This window comes from Bidens hawaiensis, unplaced genomic scaffold, assembly GCF_021521415.1.
Source record: "Bidens hawaiensis isolate Kalapana, Puna unplaced genomic scaffold, B.hawaiensis_p1.1 tig00032943_1, whole genome shotgun sequence".
Lineage (NCBI taxonomy): Eukaryota > Viridiplantae > Streptophyta > Magnoliopsida > Asterales > Asteraceae > Bidens > Bidens hawaiensis.
Window position 1 is genome coordinate 58257 of NW_027495643.1, and position 26575 is coordinate 84831.

Below are 26575 nucleotides of genomic sequence, written 5' to 3' on the forward strand. Positions count from 1 at the left end.
AGCACAAAAACGAGAAAACATCTGTGCAAGTGTAAACAAAGAAAACCGTAAACGATAGGTCTCCCGTGTTCATCTAATGGATCCATGAAAACTGCGGAATAGGCCGAACAAAGCGGTTAATGATACACACATACAAATAAACAGCCAAGTAAACGTCCTCAACACATGGGATACTGCGCGACTAAAGCTCATAAAAAAGTTTAAGACTCTAAGTTTGTATGAACACATGAACATCCCAAAACATTAAAAGCAAAAAGGGATTAGGTACGAGATTACTCACTTGATAAACGATGCGGTGATAGATAAAGCAAGAACCAAACAAGCAAGTTAACCTATAAGTAAAGATTATTGTTTTAACGATCGGTTTTAAGTCTTGATTACAAGTTAGCATAATTAATAAGTAAGTTATTATATATAATATATATATTACCGGAAGGGCAGGACAGAACAGGGAGGAAGACGGAGACAGAGAGGGAGGCGGCAGAGAGCAAGGAAAACAGGAGAGAGTAAGTGTTTTGTGTGTGTAGTGTTATGAAAATATTATTATTATTTATAGGAAAACCCTAGGAGACATAATCCCTAGAAAAGGGGAAAAAAGATCTCAAAAAGCAAAAGATTCCAAAAGCAAAAGATATGGAAAGATATGGCAGCTGCAGGGGGCAAGATAAAGCTGTCAGGGAACAGTAAAAAGGCATGAGCGGTTCAGAAAAAGGTACTGGTCAAGCATGGAAAAAGCAGATCTCAAAAGATTATGTCAGTCACTTTATCTGCCAACCAATGGGGTTGGCGCGCATGCTGCGCCGAAAGTAACTTTTCAGACATAAAGCAGATTAGGTCAACAGCTCAAAAGATAAGACAACACAAAAGCAAACGGCTAGATTCAACAGAAGAAACTCAAAGGGTTCAGCGCGAGAAGGCTAAGGCGCGAAGGCAGACACAGAAGGTCAAGAGAGCGCGAGCGCGAAGGCAGACAGAACTATCCTTAACGCGTCGCGGAAAGAACTACATTTCTAAGCGCGCCGCGGGAAGAATCACATTTCTTAGCGCGCCGCGGGAGGAACTAGAATTCCTAGCGCGCCGCGGGAAGAACTATAATTCTTCGCGCGTCGAGGGATGAACTACGATTCTTAGCGCGCTGCGAGAAGAACTACAAATCCTTAGCGCGTCGCGGGAAGAACTACCGTTCTTAGCGCGCTGCGAGAAGAATTACAATTCTTAGCGCGCTGCGAGAAGAGTTCGTCTCGCGTATCGCTGAAACAGGTGGTCTTCACGCAGGATTCCTTGTAAGGGGTCTGGCGCGTGGAGCTGCGCAGACAACCTTAGGCGGGAAGGAACAAAGGACAAGCAAAGAGTTAGAAGAAAAAGAGGAAAACAAGGCTTAAGGGCGGGACGGCGACAAAAGGGAAAAGAAGGCGGAAAGAGAGAAGGAGAGGGACGGGACGGCGGAAAGAAAGAGAGAGAAAGAGGCGGGAAGGAAAATATATATTATTATTAAAAGTAAAATATAAGTATAAATAAATATCACATCATAAAAGAAAGAGATCGGGTCAGAGAAACGGGTACCTGGGTCGGGTCGGATCGGGGCAGATGTCACAGTCTCCCCTACTTTAAGAAATTTCGTCCCGAAATTTATCTCGAAGTAGGTTGCGCAGAGAACAGGTGCGGGTACTTGATCTTCATTTGATCTTCCCTTTCCCATGTAAACTCGGCTCCGCGCTTGGACTCCCAACGAACTTTCACGATAGGGATACGACTGCGCTTGGTCTGCTTTACCTCGCGATCCATAATCTCAACAGGCTTCTCAACGAAATGCATAGTTTCATCAACTTGAACTTCATCAAGTGGAATGTGAAGGTTCTCGTCAGCTAAACACTTCTTGAGATTGGATACATGGAACGTTGGATGCACATTACTGAGCGCGGGCGGCAGGTCAAGTCTGTAGGCAACTTTTCCCACACGCGCGAGAATCTTAAATGGTCCAACATAACGAGGAGCAAGCTTACCCTTCTTCCCAAAGCGGACAACACCTTTCCAAGGCGACACTTTGAGGAGAACAAGATCACCAACTTGAAATTCGAGAGGCTTTCGCCTACGATCTGCGTAACTCTTCTGTCGGCTTCTGGCAGTCAGCAGATGATCACGGATCTTGGCGATTTTATCGGTTGTCTCTTGAACAAGTTCGGGTCTTGTGATTTGAGCTTCTCCCACTTCGCTCCAACAAATCGGGGAACGGCACTTACGACCGTAAAGTGCTTCAAATGGGGCCATACCAATACTGGAATGATAGCTGTTATTATAAGAGAACTCAATCAAAGGCAGGTGTGAATCCCAATTACCTCCAAAATCAAGAACACAAGATCGGAGCATATCCTCAAGAGTCTGAATAGTTCGCTCAGACTGACCGTCAGTCTGGGGATGATATGCCGTACTCATGTCCAAGCGAGTTCCTAGCGCAGATTGGAGAGATTTCCAAAAGCGAGATATAAAACGGCCATCGCGATCGGATATGATGCTCAAAGGAGTACCATGGCGGCAGACAATTTCCTTGACATAAAGCTGCGCGAGTTGCTCAACACGGTAGTTTTCACGAATGGGCAGAAAGTGAGCAGACTTAGTCAAACGATCCACTATTACCCAAATGCTATCATGTTTGCTTGCTGTCAAAGGTAACTTGGTAATAAAGTCCATCGCTACACATTCCCATTTCCACGTAGGGATTTCTGGTTGTTCGAGCAAACCAGATGGGCGTTGGTGTTCAGCTTTTACCTTAGAACAAGTCAGGCATTTAGCTACGAACACAGCAATATCCTTTTTCATACCGGGCCACCAATAAGTAATGCGCAAATCCTTGTACATCTTATCAGCGCCGGGATGAATAGAATACCGAGATTTGTGCGCTTCACTCAGGATATCAGCGCGAAGATTCTCATCAAAGGGAATCCAGATGCGATTAAGATAGCAGAGAATTCCACTCAGATTAGGCACAAAATGCGCTTCCGCGCCACACGCTAACTCGGCGCGAAGGTTACCATTACTGATGGATGCGTGCTGCGCGTCACGAATGCGCGATTCAAGGTTGCTTTGGATCGGCGCGAAGTGAAGATGCGTGCGCGGCAAAATACAGTTAAGTTGGCAGGGTTTTCGGCTGAGCGCATCGGCTACCACATTAGCCTTACCAGGATGATACCGGATCTCACAATCGTAATCGCTGATGAGTTCGTTCCATCGGCGTTGTCTCATGTTAAGTTCCTTCTGATCAAAGATATGCTGAAGGCTTTTATGGTCGGTGTAAAGGATACACTTAGTACCATAAAGGTAGTGTCTCCAGATCTTCAAGGCAAAAACAACTGCGCCTAGTTCGAGGTCGTGAGTTGTATAATTCTTTTCATGAACCTTAAGTTGCCTTGATGCGTAAGCGATAACCTTGCCTCGTTGCATAAGAACACAACCGAGACCTTGGTTGGATGCATCGCAATACACGACAAAATCATCATTACCCTCAGGTAGCGCAAGAACAGGAGCTTCACACAACAAACGCTTGAGCGTTAGAAAGGCTTCTTCTTGCTTCGAGCCCCAAATATACGGTTTACCTTTGTGCGTTAGAGCTGTTAAAGGCAAAGCGATTTTCGAGAAGTTCGAAATGAAGCGCCGGTAATAACCAGCTAAGCCCAGAAAGGAACGGATTTCGGAGGAGAGGATGGCGTAATCCAGTTCTTGATTGCTTCAATCTTGGATGGGTCGACATGAATACCCATCTTGTTTACAACATGACCAAGAAACTGTACTTCATCAGACCAGAATTCACACTTGGAAAGCTTAGCATAGAGTTGCTCAGCTCTAAGCTTTTGCAACACCAACCGAAGATGTTGCTCGTGCTCGGCCTTGGTCTTAGAATACACCAGAACATCATCGATAAACACAATCACGAATTTATCCAAGAAAGGCCTACACACCCGGTTCATTAGATCCATGAAAACGGCGGGTGCGTTGGTTAGACCGAAGGACATGACCAAGAATTCAAAATGGCCATAACGAGTTCGAAAAGCAGTCTTCGGAACATCTTCATCGCGGATGCGCAACTGGTGATAGCCAGAGCGGAGATCAATCTTCGAGAAACAAGAGGCACCTTGGAGTTGATCAAAGAGGTCGTCAATACGCGGTAAGGGATACCGGTTTTTAATGGTGAGTTTGTTCAACTCGCGGTAATCAATACACATGCGAAACGATCCATCTTTCTTTTTAACGAACAACACCGGAGCACCCCAGGGCGAAGAGCTAGGGCGAATGAATCCTTTAGCAGTCAACTCTTGAAGTTGGCTGGCCAATTCTTGCATCTCAGAGGGTGCAAGACGGTAAGGAGATTTAGCTACGGGGGAAGCACCAGGGACAAGATCGATACGGAACTCAACTTCACGAGCGGGAGGGATACCAGGAAGATCATCAGGAAAAACTTCAGGGAAGTCGCGCACGATGGGGATATCGCGAAGCTTCTTCTTTCCTTCATCAGGTTTAACCACATGGGCTAAGAATGCAACATACTTCTTCCGCATGAGTCTTCGGGCTTCGGCGCAAGACATAAGCTTAAGACCACTGGAGGGTTTCTCGCCGTAGATATGAAGATCACCATTTTCTCGAGGAATGCGAATCATCTTCTTGGCGCAAATAACTTCGGCGCGATTATGCGTAAGCCAGTCCATACCAATAATAACATCAAAGCTTCCAAGAGGCATAGGGATAAGGTCGATCAGAAAATCGTTTTCGTTAAGGTTAAGCGTGCAATCTTTAATCACAGAGTTAATTAAAACAGTTTCGCCATTAGCCAATTCAACTGAAAAATTTTCTTTTAAGTTATCGCGCGGTCGCGCAAGCTTCTGCTCGAAGGCGCGAGAGATAAAACTTCGATCGGCGCCAGTATCAAAAAGTATAGAAGCATAAAATCCGTTAAGCAAAAATGTACCATTAACTACGTCATTATTCGCTTGCGCTTGGTGCGCGGTTATGTTAAAAGCTCGTCCACGCGTTACTTGGTTCGAAATTTGGTTCACCGGATTCGCTTGTGTAATCTGAACTTGTAGTCTCGGGCACGCGTTCCGGAAATGACTGGGATCACCGCAGTTATAGCACGACCTGGGTCGTGGGTTTTGGTAGGTTGGTTGTGGGTTCTGCGGGTAGACTGGTGGTGTTGGCGCAATTGGATTGGCGGGAGGGACTCTACAGTATTCGGTTGAGTGACCAATGCGGCCACATCGGTTACATTGTCGACACGGGGTCTGAGTTGGGTGGTGAAGTCTACAGGTTGGGCAAAAGGGTTGATTTCCTGTGTAAGGTTTCTTAGGTGGCGGGGCAGGGAGTGCTGGATTGGTTAAGGCATAGTTGTGGACTATAGGGGGAGTTGGGTAGGTTGACAGTGGGTTAGGCGCATAAACTGGGGGTTGGTAGATGGGTTGCTGGGCAATGGGCGGGTTGGTAAGCGCATAGGCCTTGCGCCTGCGCTTGAGGTTGTTACGGTTTGAGGGTTCAGGTTTGGTTTCTGTTGGTTCAGGGGCAGTCTTGGTGAGTTTGGTCTTTTCTGTTCCCCGCAGGAACAGGGTTCCTGCTCTGACATGGTTGTCGCTGAGCACAGCGGCCAACTCAATGGCGTCAGAGAGGGTAACTGGGTTTCTGGCCCATACAGAATCTTGAATTTCCATGGGGAGACCCCCAAGGAATTTCTCGATTGCTCGGCGGGAAGGGGTAACAAGGTGAGGGACCAGTAAGCTTAGCTCGTGGAAGCGCGTCGCGTACTCGCGCGCTTCACCGCTGTATTGCTTAAGATTCCAAAATTCCTCCTCTAGGCGCTTAATTTCGTTGGGAGGGCAGAACTCTCGCGTCAGAATTTCCTTGAATTCCTCCCATGTCATGCTAGAAGCAGCCTCTGCGCCACGCGCATGAGCTACTCCGTTCCACCATGTAAGCGCTCTAGATTCCAGGACACTGGAAGCATACAGGGTTCGTCTGTCTGAGGGGCATTGGGTATGGAGGAAAGTGTTTTCAATCTTTTCGAGCCATTGGAGCATCACGGTGGCTCCTTCAAGACCTGTGAACTTAGGAGGGTTACCCGCGTTAAAGGACTTAATGTTATAACCAGAGGTGTTGGTATTGTTTTGGCTCAAAGCTTGGGCTATTGCGGCGGCCATTTCCTGGGAACGTTGCTGTCTACGCATGCGCGAGGCTTCTCTTCTCTGAAATCGGCGAGATAGCGGAGGCATTCTATAAAAATTTTAATTTTAGTTAATATCTTGGTTTTAGCGCAAAGTATGTCATCGTAAAGCTTGGTTTCACGGAGTCAGTTACTGTCAAAAGTTAAAGTAAAATAAATGATCCTAAATGCAGACTTAATAAAGGTAACAAATTCGAATCAAGAATCGACAATTCATGTATCACCATGACTTTCCGAATTCCCAATTTAAAATATACGAGCAAACGAGTATTGGAGATTGACGATTCATGTATCACCATGACTTTTCAATCTTCAATATAAAATACACAAGAAAATGAGTATTGGAGGTTGACAATTCATGTATCACCATGACTTTTCAAGTCTCCAACCTCAGAACAAAATCGTAAATGGAAATTGAAAATCAACTATTCATGTATCACCATGACTTTTCGGATTTTCAAATCCCAACAAACGAATAGGCAAGAAAAATCAATAAAAATCGAAATTCAGCAAAAATCGAAATATCGCGAAATAAAACATAAAATCATATACTGCGCAAGTGCGAGCATATTCATAAATAACGAGTAATTAACAATAAGCGCGCGAACATGAGATTTCTCTCATGCGCGAGAAGGGACTCTTAGGTATTCTAGGCCGTTACGTCTAACCACCTATCCTAAAGTCTACGAGCTCTGATACCAATCTGTAACACCCCGACCAAAGGCGGATTATACATCGGGGCGCCACATATTGTTTCATTACTCGTGACACTATTGGGTGTCAATATTTAATAAATACATTCATTCGCGCACGCGCAGGGTAAACACAAGATAACATAAAACATCATAAATCAATATATTATAAATTATAATATTCGAACAGCAAAAACTTGTCTTGATACATTTTAATCTAGGTCCAAAATAAAGAAACTTCCTATGTGTCCACAAGCTCCAAAACAGCTACTGCAAACCTGAACATGTGTTAAAATAAACGTCAAACACTTGCGTGTTGGTGAGAAATCAAGTTTAATACAATACATAGATAACAATAAATCTGCGCGCAACACGTGTATGTCTGGTGTTTAACAAGGGTGCAATCAGATCGTGATCAAGCCTAGATAGATCATAGCTCATAGTTCATAGTTCAATCCGTGCTCCCAATTGAGCACAAAAACGAGAAAACATCTGTGCAAGTGTAAACAAAGAAAACCGTAAACGATAGGTCTCCCGTGTTCATCTAATGGATCCATGAAAACTGCGGAATAGGCCGAACAAAGCGGTTAATGATACACACATACAAATAAACAGCCAAGTAAACGTCCTCAACACATGGGATACTGCGCGACTAAAGCTCATAAAAAAGTTTAAGACTCTAAGTTTGTATGAACACATGAACATCCCAAAACATTAAAAGCAAAAAGGGATTAGGTACGAGATTACTCACTTGATAAACGATGCGGTGATAGATAAAGCAAGAACCAAACAAGCAAGTTAACCTATAAGTAAAGATTATTGTTTTAACGATCGGTTTTAAGTCTTGATTACAAGTTAGCATAATTAATAAGTAAGTTATTATATATAATATATATATTACCGGAAGAGCAGGACAGAACAGGGAGGAAGACGGAGACAGAGAGGGAGGCGGCAGAGAGCAAGGAAAACAGGAGAGAGTAAGTGTTTTGTGTGTGTAGTGTTATGAAAATATTATTATTATTTATAGGAAAACCCTAGGAGACATAATCCCTAGAAAAGGGGAAAAAAGATCTCAAAAAGCAAAAGATTCCAAAAGCAAAAGATATGGAAAGATATGGCAGCTGCAGGGGGCAAGATAAAGCTGTCAGGGAACAGTAAAAAGGCATGAGCGGTTCAGAAAAAGGTACTGGTCAAGCATGGAAAAAGCAGATCTCAAAAGATTATGTCAGTCACTTTATCTGCCAACCAATGGGGTTGGCGCGCATGCTGCGCCGAAAGTAACTTTTCAGACATAAAGCAGATTAGGTCAACAGCTCAAAAGATAAGACAACACAAAAGCAAACGGCTAGATTCAACAGAAGAAACTCAAAGGGTTCAGCGCGAGAAGGCTAAGGCGCGAAGGCAGACACAGAAGGTCAAGAGAGCGCGAGCGCGAAGGCAGACAGAACTATCCTTAACGCGTCGCGGAAAGAACTACATTTCTAAGCGCGCCGCGGGAAGAATCACATTTCTTAGCGCGCCGCGGGAGGAACTAGAATTCCTAGCGCGCCGCGGGAAGAACTATAATTCTTCGCGCGTCGAGGGATGAACTACGATTCTTAGCGCGCTGCGAGAAGAACTACAAATCCTTAGCGCGTCGCGGGAAGAACTACCGTTCTTAGCGCGCTGCGAGAAGAATTACAATTCTTAGCGCGCTGCGAGAAGAGTTCGTCTCGCGTATCGCTGAAACAGGTGGTCTTCACGCAGGATTCCTTGTAAGGGGTCTGGCGCGTGGAGCTGCGCAGACAACCTTAGGCGGGAAGGAACAAAGGACAAGCAAAGAGTTAGAAGAAAAAGAGGAAAACAAGGCTTAAGGGCGGGACGGCGACAAAAGGGAAAAGAAGGCGGAAAGAGAGAAGGAGAGGGACGGGACGGCGGAAAGAAAGAGAGAGAAAGAGGCGGGAAGGAAAATATATATTATTATTAAAAGTAAAATATAAGTATAAATAAATATCACATCATAAAAGAAAGAGATCGGGTCAGAGAAACGGGTACCTGGGTCGGGTCGGATCGGGGCAGATGTCACATTGATAATTGACCAAGCTCACAGTTAACTTTCCAAAATAATAAATGTTATGAGATAACTCAATAAAATCAAAATAGACTTAACCAAGTATGTAGTTCTATTGTGAAGAACCTTAACGTTCGTTAAGCGAGTATACGACCTTATCGGTTCGAACTTGTTATAAGATCAAGTTGGTTACCGACATACCAAGTATGTTTAGAAATTAACTAAAATTGATTTAAAATATAATCTTGAAGAAAAATATGAGTTTTGGTGGCTAAAAACACACTTGTGTGTCTTAAGCGAGTGAACTCGGTTTAGTTCGGTTTTTGGTTCGGTCCTTGACTCGGAATAAGACCGAGGATGGCTACCACATACCCAATTACCATGGAACTTGTAAAATAACTTATAAATAATAATACTCAAGTTTTACATTCAAAAAGTTAACAATAAAGCTTTTAAACAAAAGTTCGGTTTTTGGTTCGGTCCTTGACTCGGAATAAGACCGAGGATGGTTACCACATACCCAATTACCATGGAACTTCTAAAATAACTTATAAATAATAATACTCAAGTTTTACATTCAAAAAGTTAATAATAATGCTTTTAAACAAAAGTTCGGTTTTTGGTTCGGTTCTCAACTCGGGATGAAACCGAGGCTAGTCACCACATACCCAACACCATGGAACTTGACAAATATGAACAATAAACTAAAATATGTAGAAGTTAAGCAAGTATAACAAGTTATATGGTTAGATTTGTTAAATATATAAACAAGGACTACAAAGTCCTCCATGTAACCTTGCCTTACTAGCCTGACATTTCAACCGGCCGAGACCGGAGAAATGAAAGACCGAAGGTAAACAAGGAGTGTATATTATATATATGTTGTAACATCAAGCTTTAAGTATTGAGAAGTTAGTTAAAATGAAAGATTAGCTTATGAAGAACAACCTTAGAATTCAAGAATTTGAGAGAGAAATGAAGAAATGAGCAAGCACAAATGAAGAAGATGAGTGTGTATATATAGGGTAAGTTGAATGGGTCTTTCATAAAGGGTGTTTCATGAAAATGGGTTGGTTATAGACCCAAGAAAGCACAAACTACAAATGGGTCCTTCAAGTCTCCATTTTGGTAGTTTTAGTCCCTGGAGTTCGTTTTGAGCGTTTTCGGGGAATTTTAAGAACCAAAAAGGGTGTTTTTTTTATCCAACAACTATAAAACAAAAATTTAACATACAATTCATCATTTTGATAATATCGAAAGGTTCAGGATACAAAACGGGTCGGGTTTACATTAAGAATACAAGTATAAAATAACCCGAAATTGACAAATGTCACAGTTGTGAACGCATAACGCCCCCAAAATGTAAAACAGTAAAAAAGGGGATGTGAATTACTTACCTTTAGTTAGTAGATTAGGGAAGGTGAAACGACAACAAACAATTAAAGTGAAAACGGTCAAGCTCCTCGAGATTTGCCGACAATGATCCCTAGTTATTAAATATAATATAAATTAATTATAGATGAAATAATAATACCGATTTGGGATTCAATGGGTTTAAGTGAAATTCTTTTAATTAATATTATTAGTTTAACTATAAAAAAATAATAATAAAAACAAGAGAGTATAAACAATTAAAAATAATGCACACGAAAAGACGGTTACTAATCAGATTAAAAAGGATTTTGGGGTCTTTTGGAGTCTAAATTATTGTTATTATTATTATTAATTTATATTCATGTTTTATTTAAAAAAATATAGTCTATAGTATATATTAACGAGAAAATTAAACGACAATTTATTTTAAACATATACTATATTTCGGTAAATAAACGAGTTCGGAAAATGATAACACTTTATTCATAAAATATTACTAATTATAAGTGTAATATATGAATGTGAATTTAGTATTTGAAAATAATAATAATAGCTTTAACGTGTACGTTGTAAAACGAGATCGCATTTACGGTGGAAAATTATTGGTGATATATATAATATGTATATGTACTAGTTGAAATTATTTATAGTGTATATGTATGTACTGGTAAATAAAAGGAAAAGTTTAAGGATTGATAAGTTTTTTTTATATATGTATGGCAACCAAAAAGAATGTTTTCTTTTTGGGTGAAAATGGCTGAGTATGTCCGTACTTCTACACGCTGATCGACTGGACTAGCCTATTATCGGTTGAAATACCCATTTGATAATTATAAACATATGTCGCAAAAGCTTCAAAATGGTCTTGTTTGAAACTGAACAAGATAACACCTCTGTCAATAAAAATTGACAGAAGGGTTTTGTTTAAGACATGAAAACGCGTAAGAATTAACAAACAATTACCCGAAGAAAAATCGAATTAAAAAGGCAGATTAAGCTTGTTCTTCAAAGTCAGCCCACTTAAGCCTTGAATTTTGCTAATTAGGCCATTACACAACTCCATTGGTGATGAAAACAATAAAATAAGTCATTCTAATAAACCGTGATGTGTTTTCGTACGGCAAACAAGAAGGTAGTATTTAAGCATAACCAACCCATGATTTCGAATATATAAAAGAAAAGAATAGCAAATTATTGTTTCAATTACGAGAGAGATACGTTGGTTCTGTTTGACTAATTTAGAATGAACTTTATTTCATGATTTCTTTCTCCATATAACATGTAGTTATTATATATTAAAGTCATACCACACTAAATAATTAATTGATATAAATAGCATTTGAATTAACGCTACTAAAGGAAATAACTCATTAAGCACAAGGAATCAATTGATGAGAATTGATTTGTTCAAGAGAGCATTATGACGGTGTAAAAACTTTCATGGACTTCAAAATTAGGCAACATTATAATCGTATTAAATGATCATAATTTACTAAAATTCCAATACTTTAAATAATAATAATTCGGATTCTAAAACTCAAAACAGGTCGGGTTTCGGGTTTAAAAATTGACGAGTGTTACACAAGCTAGATCTTTCTTCTACTTTTCCTTCATCAACCATATGATTTCGAAAATACACAGGGTCGATGTCAAAATCTCACGAGGGTCGGACATGATTTTAACACTATAATAATACTATAAATATTTTTCTTCATAGGGGCCGGGCGACTCCCCTACCGTAAGGGTAGGCCCACCTTTGTGCATGCTATTCACCAATAGCTGAAGCATTATGATGTGTGCCTAGCTGATTGATAGATACAAATGATGTTTAAGCAATTATTTCTAATTAATCTATTTAAATCCGTTATGTAAACTTCAAAAGCATCTCTAATTGATCTAATTAGCTAAAAATACCCCATAATCAAACAATAAAAAAGTCCTAAGTTTGTAGCAAGGTAAAAAAAAATACGAAGGGGTCAACTATCTAACATTATTTTTTTCATTTTATGAACAAATTTGTACTAAATAACAAAAGGTAATCAGGAATTTTTAACGCCCTGAAAATAGTAGACCGTCCACGTTAACGTTAGAAGTAAGCCGTTGACCTCAAATAGTGAAAATTAAACTAGGAGCCATGATATTTAGCTTCTTCATGGCTGGGAATTGTTTCATTTGTCTTAGAACTGCAAAATGTCTGGGACCATACAATCAAATTGAACCCAAAGATTTCATGTAAAAAGGGAGAAAATTGAGTTATTACATTTTAATAGTAAAAGACAAATATATAATATTATGCAATAAGATTGTTAATATAATATGTATGCTACTCACAAATTGCTGAAACATTATGATACGTACCCAACTGATTGATTTATTTAAATAGTGTTTAAGTAGCTAATTGATCTATTTAAATCTGTTATGTAAACTTAAGGAGCATCCCTAATTGATCTAATTAGTTAAAAATTCATCCAATCAAATAAAAAAGGATCTAACTCTGTAGTAAGGCCAAAATATATGCATGGCTGAACTAAAAGAATGTTATATATAAGTTTGTTTATGATGTAGGCCTAAAAATGTTACACGAGACTTCCAGATATCAACGACTGGATTCAAATATTTTTAATATTTAAACGTTATGATTGAAAAGAAAAAATCAAGCAGAATTGGTACAAATGGACGTTGTTAATTAGATCATACGTATCCAGTTGTAGACAAACCAATTAAACAATTCCCGCCTTTTAATTCATACACCAGCTTTGTTAAAGAGGAGCAGTGAGAACGATTTATATAAGTTCTAGTGAAATAACTATCAATAAACATTAGTATTAGTAGAGTGTTCGGCGTCTTAAAAATATATGGAATTACAATTTTGTCCTTCTAAAATGTTTTACAATAGTAGAAACGAAAAGTGTAAACCGGGATGGCCCGTGAGAGTTACACTGTAAGGTAATGAACAAATCACCTGCTTAATTTAGTTAAACGGGATGGACACATTAGTGAGACAAAATAACATGGAGTGGGCTTTGGAGTTAGAGATGGACTTAATGGCTCGTTGGGTTTTAACTAATTAAGATTAGTTTAACCTAATTAGTGGTTATATAATATATGATATTATAAAACCCTAACATCCTAACACCCCTAACATCCTAACACAAGTTACTAATTCTCTCTTCATCCACCCAGCCACTCGACAGCCACTGCCCGCCTACCGTCGTCTGCCGCTGACCATCGCCGCCTGCTGCTCCCTGTCCGCTGACTACAGCCGCCACCCGCCGCTGCTTCTTGCTGCCCCGTTGCACCAGTCACCACTACCGCTGCTGTTGCCACTGTGCACCGCCACCACCGGTCGTTTGTCTCGTTGTGTCACCTAGCTCAGTTTGTTAGCCTTTGGTGTCTCAACTGGTTATTTATTATCCGAGGTAAACTTAATTATATTGTGAGTTTAGAATTTATATTTATTTTTTTGACTCGTACTCGTATTGTTTGTAACCGGATCCTGTACGGTTCCTAAAAGTGATGATTATTGGTTTTAATGTTCTGCTAAGTAATCTTTTATTAATATGATTAATAAATATGAAAACTTTTGATTCAAACCGGATTTAATTGTTAGATCGTTGACTGATCACCACTGAAACCCAATAGTGGTATCAGAGCTTGATTACAACATACGAGTCGAATCCGGGCATTTCACCGGTTCTACATTATAAGCTTCAAGGTAGTTGAAGTTTTTGATCTAGATAAAATTTTAGGCCAATTTTGGTTTGATCAAAATTTTATTTAGTTTATTTGACCAAAATCATGTCCGATTTTATTTTCGTTGACTATGTAAATCTGGCCCGACCTTGTTTGTTTGGTTAAATGATTTTGTTTTGGCTATATAGATGGTTCAAAAGTTGTATTTATTTTTCAGTCTTATTTTATGGTTTTTGGCCACCTTGATGGTTTAAAATTGTAATGGATAGGGTTTAGTTTTTCATTACATGTATTAGTTGAATTTTGAAATGAAGAAGTCCCGAAGGAAAACCAAGGACGAGCTTATGAAGTTCTTGAAGTCAGTGGGAGTTATCAAAGATGATGGGATGCACTAAGAGTCCATCCTTGTGGTTGTTTTGTGTTGTGACCCCTTGACCCGATTGATCTTGCTAATAGGCTCTAGCAAGATCAATCACTAATCTTAGCCATTTAAGATTTACATATTCTTGTTTGCTATTATGGTTGCTTGCTTCAATATAATAGGTTATAATACCACCAACCTAATACCAAATATTTTAAAATAAATTAACCAATTGTGTTTTTGGAAATTAAGCTTTATTTAATTTTCAAAAACTAATAACTTAATAGATTTCTCTATTAACTTAAAAATAATTTGGTGATATCGCGACAAACTTTGTTTTAATAGGTTACATAAAACTAAGTGTCCTGAGAGATGAAAGGTTCATCAAGTTGTCCCGATTAATACAGTAAAACTGGACTTTCACTCTATTCAGTAATATTTAGAATTAATCCCAATTTTAATCAATAGTCTATGCCATCCTACTATAATTCACACTTGAGGCAAACTGCGAAACTTCAAGTGTTTGGAGCTACAGCACCGCACTTGATGTCTAGCCTATCCCTTCAAGGAGAAAGAGTTTCGTTGACACATCCGCCCCTTTCACAAGTGACTATACTAGGGCGACTATTACTTTAATCTCTTGTTACGTGCTACGGCTGTCTGGAGACTAAGGTGGGCATAGATGACGCTAAACCTCTCCACTTAGGCAAGTGTTGTCTTAATAGGCCTCATAACCGAGAGTTGTGCTTTATTCACATTTGGTAATCGTTGTCTGTCTTCCTAACCACTTGCTAATGTTGTGTGCTACAGCTGCCATTAGTAAATGGAAGCCAGATTCTCAAGTTCCTATTTTATTAATGTTATTGGTTCATTGATAATAGCATTAAAACATCGAAAATACTAATTACTTTTGCTTATTTAATAGATGTCAATTGATAATAAATCCTCATTCACCCTCAAGAGTATTCTTAAAAAAGAAAAGCAGAATGGCACCAAATTTCTTAAGTAGCATAGCAATTTGGGACTTGTTCTCAAGATGGCAAAGAAACACTATATTCTCGATGGACCTGTTCCAACCGAGCCTGAAAACAGTACTGCTGCTGCCAAAGAGGCTCTTGACAAGCATATAGACGACTCTGCTGAAGTTGTCTGCATTATGCTAGCCACCATGTCTTACAAGCTTGCTAAAGGCGTGGAAGATTTTGGTGCCTATGAGATGCTTGAGCAACTCAAAGGCATGTTCCGGAAACAAGCCTGTCAAGAATGCTATGACACCATGAAGCAGATTATTAGCTGCAGAATGGAACAGGGATCATCTGTTAGTGCGCATTTCGTCAAAATGAAAGGGTACATCGAACAGTTGAGGAAACTTGATTATCCCTTCTCAGATGAAATGGTAGTGGATTTCATCTTGAACTCTCTTCCTAGCTCTTTCGACCAGTTCGTAATGAATTTCAACATGAATGGCTGGGTGAAGACAGTGCTAGAGCTTCCTGGAATGCTCAAAACGTCTGAGATGAATATTCCCACTAAGACTTATCAAGTTTTCATGGTTCGATCTGCTGGTGTCAGGAAGCCTAAACCCAATAACCGGGGTAATAACAGTAAAGGAAAGAAAGGGGTTACTATTTCTGCCAAGTCTGCTACCAACACTAACAAGGGTGTTACAGAGGTACCACCGCCACCTCCTGAGGAGCGCCTGTGCTATAAGAGCAACAAAATGGGACACTAGAGGCGTAACTGTCCTGACTATCTTACTGAGCTAAAAAGGTATAGGACCAATGGTGAAAGCTCCTCTAAAGGTTTTTCCATTTACGTTATTGAACTTTTCATTGTCTCTAGCAACACATGGGTATTTGATACCGGATGTGGTTACCACATCATTAATGTTTACAAGAGCCTGAAAAATAGAAGAAGCTGAAACAAGGCAGCATGGAACTCATCTTTGGTGATGGGAAGAGAGTCCCAGTTCTTGCAACTGGCACATATCGTAATGCTTGTCCATCTGGCCTTGTAGTTACTTTGACTAACTGTTTGTTTGCACATGGTTTGACTAGAAACATTATTTTAGTTTCTTTACTATTTGAACATGGATTTAAGTATGATTTTGATGGTATTGCTATTTCTGCCTACTTGAATGACGTCTTTTATTTTAAGACTAAACCTCAAAATGGTATTTATGAGATTGATGTTCAAATAAACAATAATGTATATAATCTTTCTAAATGTATTTGATCTTGCATCAATGATACATTTCTATGGCATTGCCGACTTGGAGACATAAGTAAGGCACGAGTTAAGAGACTCCAATCAAAAGGGATTCTTGAATCCACAGGACTGGACTCTTTTGATGACTGCGAATCCTGCTTAGCTGGCAAACTCGCCAAAAACTCCTTCACTCATAAGAATGAACGAGCAAAGGATCTGCTAGGACTCATACATACTGATGTGTGCGGCCCTTTCAGAACCATGTCTAGAAATCATGAAAGATACTTTGTTTCTTTTATTGACGATTACAGTCGATATGCTTATGTGTATCTTATGAAACACAAGCATGAAACTTTTGAAAAGTTTAAAGAGTTTCAAAACGAAGTGGAAAACCAACTTGGGAAAACTATTAAGATGCTTCTATCAAATCGAGGTGGAGAGTATCTCAGCTTAGAATTCATAAATCATCTAAAAGAGCGTGGAATTGTTTCACAGCTCACTCCGCCCGGCACACCCCAACATAATGGCATGAGAGAGAGGAGAAATCGAACCTTGCTAAACATGGTCCAATCGAAGATGTGTAAAACTAACTTGCGTCACTCCTTTTGGAGCTTTGCCCTTATGACCGTCACCCGCATTGTTAATCTGGCTCCAACTAAAAAGGTAAGCAAAACATCATATGAGATATGGCATGGGCGTACACCCTATTTGTCTTTCCTTAGAGTTTGGGGATGTGATTCTTATCTCACCAGTGATTCTGATGACAAGCTTGATCCTCGCGGCGTAAAAGTTTTTTTCACCGGATACTATAACCAAAGCGAATATTATTTCTTCCATTATGATACAAATGTGATTTCTATCAAAAGGAAAGGCCACTTCCCCGAGAAGGAAATTCTCGATCGATGAACTGGAAATAATATTGTTGATCTTGAAGAAATTCAAGAACCACAAACAACCGCTGAGGAAGTTGGAACGTCTGATCAACAAGTTGTTGTTACTGATACATCAGACATAAACACAAGTGTTCGCAGAAGTAATAGGACTCACGCACCAAATTCTAAATACCTATGGCATCTAGATGGTCCTGAAGTCCTCTTAGTAGTCGAATCAAGCGACAAAACTGCTAATTACAAATATGCTATCTTAGATCTAGAATCTGAGAAATGGCAAGATGCCATGGACGCTGAGATGCAATCTATGCATGACAATCAACTCTGGAACTTGGTTGAGCTACCCCCCGAATGTTGGGCAGTAGAGAGCAAATGGATTTTCAAACGGAAAACCGACATGCATGGAAATGTACAGACTTATAAAGCACGACTAGTCGCGAAAGGTTTTACTCAAATTCTGGGTATTGACTATGATGAAACATTCTCGCCCGTTGCTATGACTAAGTCGATAAGGATATTAGTTGCCATAGCCGTGTATTATGACTACGAGACATGGCAAGTGGATGTCAAAACTGCTTTGCTTAATGGACACCTTTATGAAGATGTCAATATGGTTCTGCTTGAAGGTTTTGTCGATCCTAAATATCCTAATAGGGTGTGCAAACTGAATAAGGCCATTTATGGACTTAAACAGGCATCTCGCAGCTGGAATCTTCATTTTGAAGAGAAAATCAAATAGTTTGGTTTTGTCAAATATGAAGATGAGCCTTGTGTTTACAGAAAGGCTAGTAAGAGCACTATATCATTTATCATTTTGCATGTAGATGATATACTGATCATTGAAAAGAACATTCCTATGCTTAAGGAAATTAACCACTGGTTGGGATCTTATTTCGCAATGAAAGATCTTGGTGAAGCTGCTTATATTCTTGGAACCAAGATCTACAGAAATAGGTCTAAGCGGCTTCTAGGGCTAAGTCAAAGTACATACATAGACAAGGTAATGACACGCTTCTCAATGGATAACTCCAAGAAAGGAGTTGTTCCCATGGCTAAAGGAACCGTGTTGAACAAGTCGCAATCTCTGGCAATAGACATTGAAACTAAGCACATGCAAGCAATTCCATATGCTTTAGCGATTGGTTCTATCATGTATGCTATGTTATGCACTAGACCTAACGTCTCGTATGCGTTGAGCATGACTAGTCGTTTTTAGCAAAATTTTGGCATTGTCCATTGGACTGCTGCAAAGAACATTCTAAGATACCTGAAATAAAAAGGACCAAGGATATCTTCTTAGTGTTTGGAAGAGTGGAAGAAGAGCTCCCTGAAAGGTGTTACACTGATGCTAGCTTCCAGACTGACCAAGATGATTCTCGCTCACAATCAGGATATGTATTCACTCTCAATGGAGGAGCTATTTACTAGAAAAGATCCAAGCAGAGTGTGGTGGCGTATCTAACCACCGAATCAAAATACATAGCTGCATCAGATGCTGCTAAAGAAGCTGCTTGGATGAAGAAGTTCATCATTGACCTTGATGTGGTTCCGAGTGTTCATAAACCAATTGAGGTGTTATGTGATAACACAGGTGCTATTGCCCAAGCTAAAGAGCCTAGATCTCATCACAGAGCCAAGCACATTCTAAGGAAGTTCCACCTTATAAGGGAAATACTGGAACAAGGAGACATCATAATAAGCAAAGTAGGCACATATCAAAACCAAGCTGATCCGTACACTAAACCGATGACTCAGGACAAGCATGATCATCACAAAGATGGTATCGGTCTTAGATTAGCTAGTAGTTTGTTTTGATTTATTATTTGGATGTATGAACATTTAAACATTTATACTTTTGAGTTCACTTTTGATTTAATGGTTAAATTCAAACGTTGAATATTATAACTGTGTTCAATTTTAATATGTTTAATCCATGAATATTGTATTCTAAATTATCGATAGTCAGTCAGACTCGTGGGAACGACTCTGAATTAAAACTATTCTAACTTTGGACTCAAGGAGTTGACTTCCAACTCACAGACCTCATTATGAATGATGTTGGATGGAACTCGCATCAAATCATCTTCATGGATCTTAGTTATAAGATGTTTTGATACTGGTATACTCATTTGGTATCCTTAGACCTGAGATACATATTAGAACTTTCGTTTACTAGAGGCTATTCTTTGATCAGTGTCAACCACTATTGCATAAATGCCTGCTATAAAGGCATTGGTTGGGAATAATCTGAAGCTCGGTGGGAGTTGCATGTAATCAATATGGGATTCTATACTCTTACATGTTATGTAACAGTTAGACATCTTGGCGCCCTCGTTGATTCAAACAGGAGAAGTGTAAGGCCTCACCCAAACTTACTGTGTGTTTGATTGGCAACTTTGATTCTAGATCGAGAACTATAATGATTGAACACCATATGATATTGAACCTGATCCATGTCTCTGTTCAATTGGTGTCACAACCCATTTAGCAATTTGCCAAAGCGTAAAACGGAAACGTAACAGACACCTCTGGTATCAACCACATTGTTTATAAAGAACAATACAAACTAGTTTACAATATTTTACATTGATCTAATTTCGATTACTACTAGGTGATACAAACTAAATTCAGCCTGTTAAGAGGTTTTACTTCTTACTAACACACTTGCATCAATTCCCCCAACATTGATCGCAATTCAAACACGTAGTACATTGACTTTCCAGTCCGAGTCTGGTATACCTGAAAAACATGTTAAAACGGGTCAACTACAAGTAGTTGGTGAGTTTCGCGTAAAACAACCATAGTTCGCAATTACTCAAGTATGTATGTATATACGTTCAGAAGTATGTTTTTTGTATATTTATGATGTAATTATGCTAAGCTACAGTGACGCCTTGACTATTCGTGCTGCGTGCCTCAATTTTTTCACGCTCAATCAACCATTGTGGCCCCCTTCCGCCAATAACATGCCTCGAGTAGCTATGTCTAATACTACATAGCGTGTTTGTTTAATTATGGTCATGTGCAAATGGGATAAGTCTCAGCAAACTATGCCGGCTCCGTTTAGGTTTGTCAAACCAATAATACTATTCACAAGCTACCGACTGGAAGTTAATTACTGTTCGTGGGGACTTTTGTGTGTTAGCACTTAGATAATTCCCATCATCAAACAATTTCAAGTATATAGATATGTATCAGCATGTTTTTCACCCCGAAAATTCATAAAACAGTTTAAAGTGGGGTCATGAAACTCACCGTTTAATCGGTATTCAGTAGCGCGTCAGCTCGTAGTTCGTTTGACTCGCTATCACTAGTCCCTATAAATAATATTAATATTTTAATATTATTATAACCTCTATACTAAAATGGCTGTATAACTAATCTAAGAATATCTGTTGCACACAGAAAGTGTCAATAGGCTTAAATTGCGATATTGTTCAATGTCTAATACTTCAATTCGAACTTGGCTCAGTTTCCCCGTTTCACCACCTGGGCCAAGTTGATCGTTTATGCGTTTAGAAAACAGGTATGGGGAACTTGGGTAAACGTGTTGGTTGATAATTGATTAAGTTATAAAGAAAGATCACAAAATAGGGGTCCGGATTCGCTACGGGGCTCGTTTCCGTTTATTCAGTTTGGTTTGGAGAGAAACACGCACAATTCACCCAAATTGTCCGGATTTATCACAAAAAGTTTGTTTTTACTTAATTAGTCCAAAAATATGGTTTTTTAACACTCTTGATGTTCTGATATTCCAATAGGTTCGTTAATCACGAACTCGTCGTTTTTTATCAGAATTGAATTTGTTTAATTTTCAAAATAGTACAATTAATTATCTGTTATTCATTAAATTATGAAAATTTAGCCAATTATCAATTAAAATGTGTAGATTTTTATAAAAATATTTCTGGAATTATTTACGGATTTATTAATTTACAAAAATTCATTTTATATGCTATATTTAGCCCGAAAATTATCCGTTTATACCAAACGATTTCCAAAATATCCGAAAAAATTCTTGAGTGATCCAAATACTCCCTAAAACAACCTGTAAAATTTATAGAAACTAACAACCTTGCCAAATACCCTATTCGAGCCAAAAATGACTATGAAATCTCAAATAAACGCGAATCCACAAAATATATTTAGGGTTATCCAAATGACCCCAAATTTCATATGTGATCATATTATACCAAATATGAGTTCCCCAAAAAATTCATAATTTTTCAAGCATTTTAGTATTTTTCATAAATAAACGTCCCAATTCGGTAATAAATTCGCCAAATATTCTCGGATGGTCGAAAAATTACCAAATTTGGACAGGGACTCACTCATATGGTCCCTGATGTCCCTGAAATATTTTATAACCTAACAATATGTACATCATAATCGAATCCTAAATAGCCTGAAATCTAGCAATTCGACGTTACCTTTGCGGTTTTCGCCCGTTTTCGCTCTATTAATCCAATTTCTGGGTTCTTGTGCTTCTATATAAGCTAAGTACAGGTACTATATCATAAAGCAAGCATGCTTCATCAATATGGCAGCATTTGAACTTAGGATTTTGGCTAGGGTATTAAACCGAAGTTATGAAACGTAAAAACGTCATTTAAACCCTTTAATCCGTGTTTATGGCAAAAAAAAACTATCAAACCAGGTCCTAATCATGTTTATGATCAAACAATATTTTTGAACGATTTTTAAGGTTTTTTCATGGTTAGAAATGATTTTTTGTAATCAAACCATGTTTATATGAGATTAAACCTAATTAAACAAGTTAAAAATTGAAGAAATTGATAATTTTACCTAAGGTTTTGTTGGGTTTTGGCAAGAGCAGCAGCTTAGCTTTCCAGAAATGGCAGGAATGTTATGGAAAATATCTATCTTAAAATAATATATAAAGAAATGAAGACCAAGGGGGGGTTTTTCATATATGGCGGCCGGAATTGGGATGGCCACCCCTTGGGCCCATTTTGGCCCATTTCTCAATTTGCATGCCCGAAAGTGAAATCCCAAGCCTAAATTTATTTCAGGTTCGGTTTTTGGCACGAAAAATATATCAGGTACGACAAACAGCGCGAAAACGAATGTTTTTCGGCCATTTTTGTGTAAATTTATAAAAACATACTATTTGTTTGTAAAAATTGAAAATATTTTCACGGATTGCTTAAAGCTTTCCCACTAAGTGTTTTGTAAATCTTTTTCTGCTTAAAGGATGATACAATGCTTGTTTTGTAACTCTCTTTTGCGTTTAAGTTCATAGCGGGTAGTTAAACGAGCATGTTTTCGTTTAATTGGTTTGCTATCATACTAAGGTCATAATACTAATATGTTGGCTTATATTCAATGTATATCGCTTATAGATGCCCCCCCCCCATCGAGATATCTGGGTCATAACCAGACCTGTTTGGTTATTCGTTCGTTCGTTACGCAATAAGCGGTTAAACGCTTATTCAATTTGTGAATACTGGGGTGTATCTGGTTTTGTCACGAATGTCAAATTCTCCCCTAGTTAAGAAATTTCGTCCCTGAGATTCAATATACCAGTTAAAAGCTTCTTAAGAACAAACAAGAATATTTTTTTTCGTTTTCAAATGTATATAATTCCCCGTTGTAAGGCATGTTACCAAACTTTGACATTGAAATTCTGTTGAGTCGTAACTTTCCCGCCTATTATTTATATGGTGTTCTTTAAAAAGTTTAGTTATGTGTGAGTTTCCAAGTGGTACTATCTCCGCTTCCTCAATAAGTCACTTGTTTGTTTCGGTATATAGGAAATTATTAGTAGGATTAAAACTTGACACTACATATGGTTTTAGTCGATTTTCTATGGGATTAAACTTCAGGATAACTTCGTACGGTTCGTATATGTTGATTTCAAGTTATCAGTTTCCTCAACTCGAATAACACTTTTCAAAGGTCAACAGTTCATTGCGTACATCGGTATAGTTCTTTTATTAGTCTTATGCGGCTTTCAGTTTGTTTTTGAATTCTACAAGTTTTATCTGTGGTTTCCGGAATCAAATTGGATTTTGCATTTTGAGTGTTGCTAACTTTTAGCCTATTAAGGTAACGATGTATATTCTTGCTCGTATCGTACCAGTTATAGTGTCGCTCGTATAATATTATGGTAACCATTAATATACGAGGATTAGACAAGTGGAAAATGTTGGCCTTAATTTCCTCCAAGATTTAATATACAATCACAATGTAATTCTCCCAATGTCTGTATAGTTCGTCAAGATCGATCGTTTATTTGGAAATGACATGTCGTGCTTAAACCGATTCAATTTTCTAAGTTTTGCCAAAAATAAGAGGCGGGATGACTATCTCGATCTGAAATAAATGGGATAGACGCGCCATGCTAAGATGTAATTTCGTTAACATAACAGTAGACGAGTCTTTTATTTGTGTAGTTGTTATAGATCGGGAGAAAGTATGCAATTTAAGTTAGCTGGCCAATTAGTACCCGGACTACACTGTATTCTCGGAATGATTTACGAAAGTGTGTTATGAGGCTCAGTGTAATCTATTCCCACTTCTACTGTGTGTTTTCGGTTGTTATAACATTACTGAGGGTTGTTGATACTCTGCCTTACTTCTAGCACGAGTCAGGTATTTACCGATATGTGTAGTTACATCTTTCTTCATACCGGGCCACCATTAACATTCCTTTAATTCCTTATACTTATTATCAGTTCCTGAATGATTGGAATATCTGGACTTATATGCTTCGCCCATGATCAAGACTCATAGGTTACCAAGAGTTGGAATCCAGACTCGGTTTGTTCGAGGTATAGAATTTCATCAGTTTTCCTTTTCAAAGTTCTTCTAGTCCCCGTACAATATTTTGTTTTCTAAATGTTATGCACTTAGGGCTTTCTTTTCGGTGATATGAATATGCCCGATAAGGTTTGTCTAAACAATCGTTTCAAATACCTGTACTTTCTAATGTTTAACTTTATCCCTTCATCTTGAGGCATATGTTTTCTCAATTACAATTCATCCACGACTCTACTCGTCTTCCGTACCCCATATTCAGTTTTGTTAGATCAATTGCAGGTCATAAGCTTTTGTAACTCATGTAATTTCTGCATTTTATTATATATAAGTAGTATTTCCATGCCTTAAGTGCAAAAGCAATCGTCCCATATTCCGGGTTAATGATAGTACAATATTTTTTTCGTGCGTTTTTTATTGTCAGAAAGCGTATGTTATAACCTTGTTTCTCTGCATTAGTACACATCCTAAATCCTTTCGGGATGTATCACGATAGATTACAAGATCATCAGTCCCTTCTGGGAGACTTAGCATAGGGGTTTGACAAAGTTTCTGTCTTAACGATTAAAAGCCATTTCTTGTTCTCCTTCCCAATTATAAATTCGGTATTCTTGGGTTGAAAGGGTTAAAGGTTAGGCTATACTGGAAAGTTTACAATGAAGCGCCGATAATACTCAGCTAGTTCCAAAATTAGGCGTCTCTTTTTAATTCTGGTGATTGTCAGTTTTGGCTAGGGTATATGTGAATTCTGTGTTAACTAATAACGTGTTCTAAGAATCGTACTCCTTGTAGCCAAAATTCTCCCTTGGACAACTTGATATACAATTTCTCTTGCCTCAACATCTCCAAGATTGTTTGTAAATGTTGCTCGTGTTCCTTCTTGGTTTTCGAATATATCAGGAGGTTATGAATAACGTTATAATGAATTTGTCTTGGTACAATTTACTAACTCGGTTCGTGAGATTCATGAAAACTACAGGTGCATTAGTCGGTCCGAAGGGCACAACTAAGGGTTCCTAGTGACCACACCGAGCTCGAAACACCATTTTAGAAACATGTTCCTTTTGGATTTTAACTTGAAGATAGCAGGATCGGAGGTCGGTTTTTGATAAGTAATTCGTCCCTTGGAATTGATTGAACCAATCGCCTAATTATGGGAGGAGATATTGGCTTTTGATGGCAATTTGTGTTGTTTCTAGTAATCAATGCACATCCTAAGTTTTCATCCTTCTTCTTTACCAACAACACCGGTGCTCCCCAATGCTGATAGCTAGGACGTCTGAAACCTTTATCCAGGGCCGTCTCTTGGGTAAGCCAAATAAGGCAACGGTTTTAGGCCTCCAGTTTTATAGGGCCTCCATTTAAAAGAACGGATATGTATTTTGAGATTTTAAAAGTAGATTTTTTCTAGAATCAGAAAGTAAGTGATGGAGCATAAGCTAAAGAGGAATGTCTCATATCCATTATCCCTATATATCGTCCATCTTCCATAATTCTTGGATACTCTCTAATGATAAGCATAAAAAAAAGCCTCAAAATTTTAAATAGCTTTAGGCCTCCAACTAAGTTGAGTCGGCCCTGCCTTTATCTACTAATTCGTGTAGCTGGGTAATTAATTCTTACATTTCGAAGAGTGCCAGATGATTAAGTGCCCTGGGTAATAAGAGTTGCTCCCGAGAATAGGTCAATATGGAATTCCATGTGTTGGGTCGGTGGTAATCCGGGTGGTTCATCGGGAAGGACATATAAGTATTTACGTGTTACAGGGATATTTCTTATGTATTTTTCGTCGGGGTTCTTACGGTTACGCTTTCCAGAAATGCCATACATTCTTGGCGTAAGAATTTTAACATCTCGAGTTAGGACATGAGGAATAATATAGTGCCAAACTTTTCTCTTTGTACTATAATAACTTCATTATCTGATAGGGGAATCTTAATTATTTTTTTTTCGGCATTCCTGCATAATGATTACATAACCAAACTTTGGCGAAGGTTCATTGTATATTTTTTGTTCAGAACTAAAGTTGATCGCAGTATCGTTTTGAGTTGTATGGCGCGCACGTTTAATTTGTTGTAGTTATTGTACCCCTGCTTTGTGATTAGTTCGTTTTATATGAGATGATTTTCCTGGGTATTCTCAAAACACTAGTTCTGACCAAATAAAAAGCTACCACACCGGCTTGTTTCATGGCATTTTTAAAGATTCACTGGTAAACTGAATTAATTAAAGTTCCTACTTCTAGGGCTACTAACTATGGCACCAGTCGAGCCAGATCATTAAACGGTTCGTGTATCCCAATTAGTCCGCACCTTTCGTTTTTAGTTT